This window comes from Dipteris shenzhenensis, chromosome 17 (assembly GCF_047967505.1).
Source record: "Dipteris shenzhenensis isolate YYH24624 ecotype China chromosome 17, Dip_SZ_1.0, whole genome shotgun sequence".
NCBI classification, from domain to species: Eukaryota; Viridiplantae; Streptophyta; class Polypodiopsida; order Gleicheniales; family Dipteridaceae; genus Dipteris; species Dipteris shenzhenensis.
In genome coordinates this window covers 28129242-28139532 of record NC_141612.1, presented here as the reverse complement: position 1 = coordinate 28139532, position 10291 = coordinate 28129242, and positions in this window count along the sequence as shown.

Below are 10291 nucleotides of genomic sequence, written 5' to 3'. Positions count from 1 at the left end.
CAATGTCCCGAGCTTTATGATTCTCTGCACCTGTTCTCGACAACAGACAAGATATTAAAACCATTTTCCTTGCACGCATGTTTGACGCAACATATTCATGACTTGCCTCTGCCTTTTTCAATCTCTGGTAGTGAATACCTTTATGCGCGTGGTTGTGTTGTCGGCTGTGAGAACTCTCGTGGAATTGGTCTGAATATGTCTGGATGTGGGCAATGTAGTATGCGCAGCCTCGTTCTCTCAGTCACTCTGGACAACATCACGTATGACAGGCCAGGGGCAAACACTCCTCGGAATATGAGCAGCGCTTTGTTGGATATGGTTGCGCCTTGGGATTTGTGTCCCGTGATAGCGTATGCTAGGGTCAGTGGAAATGTGGACTTGTGGAACCATTTTCCATTTATTGCCTTTCGCTGATGCTTCGAGCGTCGTAATGTGAGCACGGCCGCTGTTGTGTCCACGACGACAGTGATACCGTTGATTTCCCCCCTGCTAGTTGCATTGATGCTCTTGATTTTGCACATTGCTCCATTTGCGGCACCTATTGCGAGGTCGATGTTTTCCGTTATCATTGCCTTCGCCCCCACGCAAATTTTTCCTATCTCGTTGAAGCTTTTGTCCTCCAACCATTCTTTGAGAGCTGGTTCACTCGTGGCGTTACTGTGTATTTGAACATGCACAATCGTCTCGGGAGTGTTGAATTTCTCCACAAGCTCATCGTTGAAGGTAGCGACATCGACTCTGTGTGTGCAAATGATGGTTGTTTCGGCATCGATGAAGTGGCATGCACCTTCCTTGTCGACAATGCACTGCCCCAAACAGTCGGAAATCTCGTCAATTGTGGGCGTCCTGAGTCTTATGGTATGCAAGAATGCCAAGAACGGCATGTCTCGTGCATGTCGCACCGAGAATTGCATGTGGTACATTTTCGCTGCAGGTCAGTGCGCGGAGGACGTGATGTGGCATGGCTCGCAGAGATCCTCGCGGTGTTTGCAGACTGGCGGTAATTGTGCCAGGTCACCAAAAATTATCAGCATTTTGTGTCTGAATGGCTCATGCAATGTGCCATTAGTGACATTGACGATTTGTCTTACCACGAGATTGAAAGTCATCCTTGTTAGCATGGACATCTCGTCAATGATGATCGCATTGGCTTCCTTGATTGCGAGGTGTCGCTCATCCGTCTCATGGATGTTCAGTGGATATTGACTGCTGCGCACAGGGATCTTGAATTGGTAGTGTACAGTGGTTGCAATCCTGCTCAACCGCGTCGCAGCCGCCCCTGTTGATGCACAGAGTATTGCCGTTTTGTTTTGCGCTACCAGATGCGAAACATAGTACCGTATCAAGAAGCTTTTGCCGCTACCTGGTGTTCCACAGACAACGTGTAGCCCCGAGCTTGTTGAAGCCAGGCTTTCGAAGACTCTTTGTTGTTCTACTGTCAATGCGGCATTGGCGACGGTGCGAAACTCGGCCATTTTTTGCAACATCCTCGCGCGTGTTGGCCCTTCGACGGTTTGTTGGTCGATGTTAGGCACTTCCATCGGGCAGTCTCGGATGATCGCAACCTTTTGCAATATCATATTGATCAACTGGTCCGTGTGGTCAGTCGCTAGCAAGTTCCTTTGCGTGTATTCGGTCACATACATCTCGAGGTCCTCGTTGCTCAATATGAGGCCGCGCATTTGGCATTCGACAAAGTAGGATCCACCTGTGTTGGCAGGTGATATGAGCTCCGTTTCATTCCTGAAGCTGAGTTTTCGCAAGAGCACGTTGTAGAAGTACCCCTCTGGTTGATGTCCAGGGTGGTAGTCAGTGAATCTGACTACTCGCTCACATTTTGCGATCTTGTTGCCGAAGAGGTCAAGATCGATCGTTCCACGTTGCGTTTCCTTGGGCTTTCGTATCACATATTGCCTATGGTAATCGTAGAACGTGCTCTCCTCGATGACGCTCGGTCTCCCACAGTATATGTCGACCGGGTGCAGGGTGACGTTGTTGTTTCGCGAGACGATGCGTTGTCTTAGAGATGGTGGTGAGGAGTCGACATAGTGAACGGTCTCGCTCCTTGTGATTATTGGTATCTGCATGCAGTTTAGCGCGGCCTCTGTTGGAGAGGTTGGTTTTGATAGGAGGCTCGCAGCGATGAGTTTCAGCTTTACTTCGTCGAGATGTTGCAACCCCAAACGTGAGGCGTCTTCTGAACGGATGTTCAGTTTGCCCATTGGTTTAGATTTCATCGCGTACTTGAGGAGGTAGTGAGAGATTGAAGAGTTTGTCACCCGCTGTATGTTCATGTGCGCACCCCACAACAGTAACACGGAAGGGTGGTAAGGGACGATGTTTCAGTGCTCATGTCCCGGCCGGTAATACAACCAACGTTGCGTCAGAGGGTCAAGGATGGGTTCATATTCTGGCTGTGTTGCGAAAGGGAAGCCGTGCTTGCAACTGTGGTGTGACGGTCCGACGTAGCACGCTTTCCTGCATACGTGCAATTGCTTCCTGAGAACTAGTTCTCGCAGCCTTGTGTTTCGAGGATCCAGGGCCTCGTCCCTGGGGACGTAAGCTGCAATCTCATTTGCAATTCGCCGACGGTCATCATGGTGGACCCACAATATGACATGGGCGTGTAGGGAGCCCCTGTTTTGTATCTCATAATGAACGACATGGTGTTGTATTCGGCCAAGCAGACCGTCGGATGAAAGCAAATGCTTGCGCATGAACATGTGGAAGCGTGCGTGGAAAAGTGCCACGCATTCAACAGGACAGTCCTTCCAAGTGAATTGCGCATTATAATGCGTTGCGATGCTCTCGATCACATTAATTTCTTGCCACCGTGTATCGGTGACCTCGTCTGCAGTGAATGTCAGAAAGAAATCTGGGAGGCCCCAAGCATCGACCATCGTTATGAGGTCCTTCAGTTGCCGTCAATGCCACGATGGGGACCCCGGCATTGTTGATGGCATGCTGTAGCGAAGCACGTGTCTCATTGCGTCTTCATCGGTCGTGGCAGGGTTGGCTTTCCTATATTGGTCGATGTCTCGTTGCAAGCATGTAGAGTTGCTTGAATTGGCAATCATCACTGCCTGTTTTAACTGGAACATGATCAACAGGTACAGCTTGTAGAGCGTGTAGATAGAGAATAAGGTGCATATTCTCATTTTCACATAGTTGCTGAACTGTATGCAGCCATCATAGTAGCCCCGTCCGAAAGGGAACAGGAATGGGAACACTGCTGACTCCATGGTTATGTCAATGCACGCACTGCCAGCTGCTCCTACTCCATCGACGTGGAATGAAGCAACCCTCTCTGAAAGCATTTTTGTACCCCGTAGCTGTATGGAGGCAAACTCATGCTTGTCCCTTGCATCAAAGGCGCGACGGTTCGCGGGGTCCACCATGTTTTACAAAAGCAGGAGCTCAGGCTAAGATTCCGCTATTGACATTAACTCGAAGGGAGCTGTCTCATCGTGTAGTTCCAAGATACCTGCAATGGTTTGAGGACTCAAGATGCACATACCCATCTTGATGTCCGCACGCTCTGCTAAAGAATTGTACTTGCGCAATATTGGATTGTTCTCGATGTTGTATGCGAGCACACCTGATAGCTCGTTCGTCACGATTTCTTGAGCCGAGCTTAGTGGGACGTTTCGCCAAGATATCAGAGGATTGTCTAGAAGTGACCTTCGATCGAGTGTGCCACGAGCAATCGCATTTGCAGTCGTGGTAACTGAAATGGATACATCTATGATGCTTAGCAGTTGCGTGTGGAGGTGGTTTGTTTTAAGCAACTGCCGAGAGTACTGTGGCATCAACCGCACAATGTATCTGCTCCGCTGGGCATCTCGTGTGCAGCTTTGGCATTTCCAGTAAGTCACTTGCATGCCCATATTCTCGCAGGCATCCAAAAGTATCATGTTTCCGAGTGCGGCGCTGTGGCTTGAGATCCCTATGCCTTGCGAAGAAACGATCCTTTGGTTTGCAGACAGTAGCATGGTTATGCCACAGACACCGCAGATTTGAAAACTAGAGAAAATAGCCGCGCAATTACTAACCCATTGCTTGTATCTATCTGCGATGGTCAACCACGATGACGTAGCTCGCCTCAAGGACATCTTTCTTGATGTTATATCAAGTTGAATAGCTCGACCTCTGGCTGCTCTGAGCGTTGACGAATGGTCATGTTCGAAGGAGTTTCCGATGGTCATTTCTACATCGTGACATGAATCGATGTCTTATGTTCGGGTTTAAACACCTACAGGAATTAATAATAAAAAACATCCGAAACTTTGCTATAATTTCACTCACGTGGTTTTGTCTAAACGCAACAGGAAAACCAAAATGGACTGAACATCTATCTTTAGAAGGTGAAAGAATCGATAAAATAACTTGAATCAAGCAAATACATTTTGTTGTGCGTACCTTTAGGAGAAGACACTCGTTTGGAGGCTGCAAACATCTCGAAAACAGAAGTGTTGCAGACATGATTAGTATGTTGGTCGAACCAAGCAAATGTAATGTTCCCTTGCGGAAACAGAATGTGCGAAGAAGTGTGCGTGCTCAAGATGAGGAGTAAAAAAAAAAAAACCATACGTAATGTATGGTGGAGAGCTGGCACATGTCTCTCCAAAAATTATATATCATAGGGGAACGTGCCATCCCCCCATTTCGAATAGTCACCTCCAGTGTTGGAGGTGTAGCGCATTAATGCGGACCAGAGCAACAGACGGTGCAGAAACATTTCAGAATTGAAATGACCGTACATTCTACTTACGTGGAGTGTCCTTTGTGACGTCCACAGCTCGACGAGAAGTCGCCTATTTCTTTGCTGGAATGTTGGAATCTGAAAAACAAATATGATTAGTCAATATGCATTCCTCGTGTTTTGCATGTTTGGATATGTTGGTTAGCATATGTGCAATTTCCTAAAGATGATAAATTCTAGCACAAAAGCTATACACAATCCAACGTCAGACATTGTCCGTATGCTGATATCTATCTCTCGGAGGCTCAGTTCCTTTAGTAATTATTTGTCAATGCTGCGAGCTTCTAGCGAGCTAGAGAATGTCAAAATTTCTCATCAGCGTTTTAGTACTTTTGTCTATCGACCTATATGCACTATTGATTGGAAATTCTGAGTTGTAAAAGGGGGTTCACATCCCAACCTACAAGATTGTGGCAAGCCAACGCAACCTTGTTGCTTTGACCTGTGGTAGTGCTGCAATTACAAGCACACTGTGCTTCTAACCAGAGGGAACTCTCCCGGATTCCAACACGTGACCCTCTTCCTCCCACTCAAAAAACTATCGCAACTTAGTACCTATTATGCACCAATTGGCTATAGCGTTATTTTGGGGCCTTATGGCCTTATATGCCAACCTTGGTTCTTGGCTGGACTGCGCGGCTCCAAGGTTCCGTCCGTCACTACGCGGCATGTGTTAGATTATGAAAGTGAGGGTGATGAGTTATGTTCGAATACATTGAAAATGTAAAAAGATATGGCATGAAGGTATATTGGAAATGAAGCACAATTGAAAATGGTTTCTTATTTGCATAACAAATCTTTGTTTTATTGTTATGTATAATTAGATAGCATTGTTCACGTCTTGTATATAACCACACATTGATGTGGATAGAGAGTTGGCATGTGCATAGAAAGTTGGCATGTATATAACCATATAATCATGTGAAAACATGATCATTTGGGCACAAATTTCACATGATATATAACCACATGTTCGTGTAACTACATGCTCATGTGGGGGGAGAGTTGGCACAGTTTCTCTCCAAAAATTATAAGACCAAGGAATGTGCCGTTCCTTGGGATCTTGCATCATGTATTTTGCAAATTGCATAATGTATGTGCGTTCCTTGGAATCTTGCATCGTGTATTTTGCAAATTGCATAATGTTTTTTGGACATTGCATAATTCTTCATTGTCAAAGCCATGTAGAACCCTCTGTCATTCCGTCGAAATTTCTTACTTTCAGACGGCTAATATATGTCCAAGGCATCAAGCGTATCAAGAAATATATGTGGCTTACCATCATGAAAATGGCATCTCGACTCACTAACCTCATAGCTTCCTCCATCTATTGCCACAAATGCAACTAGGCCTGCCTGCAAAGGTGGAAGGCTCATATTGTAAGCCACCAATTCCATATAGGAATCGCTAACTAAAGACTTGGCCATTCCGGGTCAAAAGTGCAATTCCACATACAGGAGTATACGTATTAGATCAAGTACTAAGAGCTTGGTTTTTAATTAGACCTGGAACTCGTAAAGAATTCTTCCATCTCGCATGACATTCTTCTCAAAACCACAGCGAGCTCCTGATGATGACACAGCGAGCTCTTGATGATGACACGGCAAATGCACACAGATGAACTGGCAGCTCTTCGCATTCCACGGAGCTACCTGAATTCTCAAACATGTAGAGCTGCCTTCACGTCATAGATCGTGATGATCGAAAATATATTAGAATGGATTGAGACCAACAATTGCATCCAAGCATGTGGTTTGGAGCGGATGTCTGTCAGCATTTCAATGGATGCTCTTGTGGAGCGAGGGCATGAGATTGGTTTGCTACTTCAAGGATAGAAATTTGTAGATCGAAGTTCTTTCTATGTGATCTATGGGCGATCAAGCACGTAGGAGGCTCTACAAGACATCATTATGGATGAGTTCACCCGATCGCGCTGAATGCAAGTCTGAGAGGGATCTCTGAGCGAGGGGAGCCACGAAAACCCAAAATCAAGAGCAGTGATAGGAAGAATGATTCTCAGGAACGCGAGGAAGAATCCACGAGAAAAGGGTCTATGAACGGAGGAGGTGGGAAGCGAGGAACGATCTAGAAGGGGAGAGACAATTGGAGAGGTTTTTCTGAACCGAAGTTCGCAACCCAACATCATGGGCATCTTTGCCATTTGAATTTACACTGTCGCATCCACCGAATCACTCAATTGCAGAGATCACTGACCTGCGATCAATCGGAGCTCGTGCTCCCCATGCTGGGCCACCTTCATGATGAGGAATTGCTTAGCTTGGACTATTATCTAGCCGACCAGTAAAAGAGCCCAAACACATGTTCTTGGAAAGACGTTTGGCAATTTCCAAAACCGATCGGATGACATCTCCGTACTCAGCTTCGCAATCTTCATAAGACTTCATGGCAGAAACAATAGGAGGATCTGCATTTTCCTCAACGTTTTCTTGTGAAACTAACGAATTCCAGGTTGACGCTGAGGAAGATGCGGCCCCACTGATGCCAACAAAGAAGCACAAGATGGGGGGTGAGTGAGGGACTTGGTGGGGGGAACAAGGGCGGCGAGGAGGGCTTCGATGGAGAGGGAGGAGGAGGAAAGCATGGATTGATTGGACGACGGAAGCGTCGATGACAGGGGGGAGCCATGGTGAAGGTGAAGCTAGAGCTCGTGGGGCTATGGTGTTGAGCGAGCTCGGCGGCTATGTGGCTATGGCGACGGAAAGCTTTCACACAACAAACAAAGCTCGAAACTCACAGGAAGTAAAGCAAAGGACCACCTTATTAGCAAGCGTCGGCCGGTCGAGCAAAGCGATCGTGCAAGGCAGATGGCAGCGAGCGAAGTGGATCAGCAGCGGAGGAGAATTCTGCGAGAGCTTCAATCTCTAGTTGGCGGGGATGACTCCACAACGGCAGGACTGGATCTGGAAGCCGATGTGATGGACACGGAGTGGTTCTACTTGGTGTCGATGATCTACTCGTGCCCCCTTGGTACAGGAACACTTGGGCTGGCAGAGATACTCGTATTTATGTATGTTTCACCTATATTTAAAGGTGCAGTTGGCTTTTTACTTGGCTTTCAAAGCTTGGCTTTTTACGCAGATGGCTTTTTAAAAGCTTTCAAAGCAAAGCTTTTGGGCTTTCAGAATTTAAATCTAAGGGTGTATATTGTGCCATGTGGAAGCACAGGATTTCAGAATTTGAAAAAATGTTCTAGTGCTGGCCAAGTAATCAAGCCCTTCAATAGGGGCGATGAGCGTGGGGATTCGAGGTACAGGTGGGTAAACATAGTATTGTGCGAGGTCCGACCTATGTGTGCTTAGCCTATCTTGGGACTGTGTAGGGCCCAACTTATGTATGCTTAGCCTATCTAGCTAGCCTATGTGGCAAGCTTAGCCTTTGGCCCCTCTGCTATTCATGCACATCTCTCAGTCAAACTCGAGCTTTTAGGGCATGTTTCAATGCCACGTAAATGTGATGCCCATCTGGGTACCCCGAGGAGTAGGTGGCGAGACGGTGGTATTGACCATCCCCACGCACGGTAGGATAATATGGAGAGACTTGGATGGTCTCGAACAAGGACAAGCAAGAAAACGGGCATCCTCTATTCGATGTGGTCGAGAGGCACAAGAAAATGGGTCACTCGCTACATTCGGTAATGCAACCTGTCACAACGTAGATGCCTATTGAACAAAGGGCTGGAAGCAGACTAATAGGGGCACTCTGCCTAGTGCACCCAGTATTAGGGAGGTCAAAATAATTAACAAAATTTGTTGGATTCAATCTCGGACCTAGATGCACTAAAGGTTACCACTGCCCCCTTTGTTCTCACATGTGGACTAAACAAGCACTCATTGCGCGCATGCAAGGCTTCATGGATACATGCCCCTAGTTTCGTCTTGCCCAAGTGATTACACATGCAGCTATCCTTGACCTTAACTATAATGCATTCAATGTGCTTAAAAACACCTATTCACTCATTGCTTGAAGGCACTTGTGAGAGATTTCCCAAGATGTCAAGACAAGGTAGATATCTCTAGTGTGGAGAGAGTGGCTAGTGAAAGATGCAAGGAAGACCACATGTTTGGTTGAAAAAGGTTCACACCATCTTGACTTGATCATGAGGGTCTCTTTGGAGCTATATGTGCCTTGGATGACATGCAATCTAGATGGCAATAAAATGATGTTGATAGGGCACTGCATATCCTTGAACTTGTCACGATGGGGACCCACTCTAGCACGCAATCTCTCACATCCTTGCAAATCATGTGTAACACATCCTCAAGTGCACACAAAGGGCTCTTTTGCAATATCGTGTCGGCTAGCCATTAACATTTCTCACCAATGGGCATGTATAACTTGTAATATGTTGACACAAGCATCTCAATGTCTTGCTCTATATAGATGATATTCCTGACATGGCACTCAAGGAAGTGGATTCAGTGTGGTGGCCTTGTTCATCTCGTGAAGGGGCAGCTTAAGGGATAGAAGCTGTCAAACCTGAATTGCCTCATATCACGTGGGTTCACCTTCATGTGCTTTGTCTCGTAATTCAAGAGGTAGTACGAGAGTCAAGTGTTAGCGATCCTTTGGATCTTCATACGACCCTACTATAGAAATAAGAAAGCTCCATGGACACAACATTGGTTGGTTTGGGTGGTATTACATCCAAAGGTGTGTGCTCAAGTATCTCGGCCTCATATATAGGTGGTTATCAAAAGATAACTTGTATTTAACATTTTCTAGCATGACCCACAAGGGCTCTTTAAGTGTCCTTATACTTATGTACCTATTTCCTTTGGATGAGATCCCACCACCTCATTTTTTAAAAATCATCAAATAGTTCCTAGTCTTGTGTGCATGTGGTATGCAAGTCTATCTCTTTTGAAACTCTCTTGATACCATCCTCGTGGATTCATAGCATGATACACACGTGAAACAATGCAAGACTTTAGATTTCGAATATAATGTGGTGCTGTTGCACCTTGCTATTAGCCCTCCCGCATTTATAATAAACCTTATTAGGAAGTCATAAAGCCTGAAGTGGACACTCAATGGGATTTGTCTTGCTAGGTGAATTGTGAGATGAGTTGCCTTATGATGAGCTAAAGGTCATCCATTGGTAGTTCATCACTTTATCCATCATCAAACTAGAGAATAGATATGGTAGACCCCATGTGTTGACCATGGCCATAATATCCTTGAGATTTTGACAGTGTTGATGGTTGAGTGTTGGAGGTTTAGTGTTGAATGTCTTGCCATAGAATCATAGTGTTGGTGGTTGATGTCTTATTGTACAATCATAGTCCTGGTGGTTTATGTCTTGTTGTCTATGTGAATGTCTTGCCATAGAATCACAGTGTTGGTGGTTAATGTCTTATTGTAGAATCATAGTGCTATGGTTGATGACTTGTTATCTAAGTGGAATTTGCAATGACAATCATAGACCAAAGCTAATATATTAAGAGGAGGCATGGATCGTAGAGCATGAATATGCAAAACAATGTTGATATTCTCATTTTAATATACTTG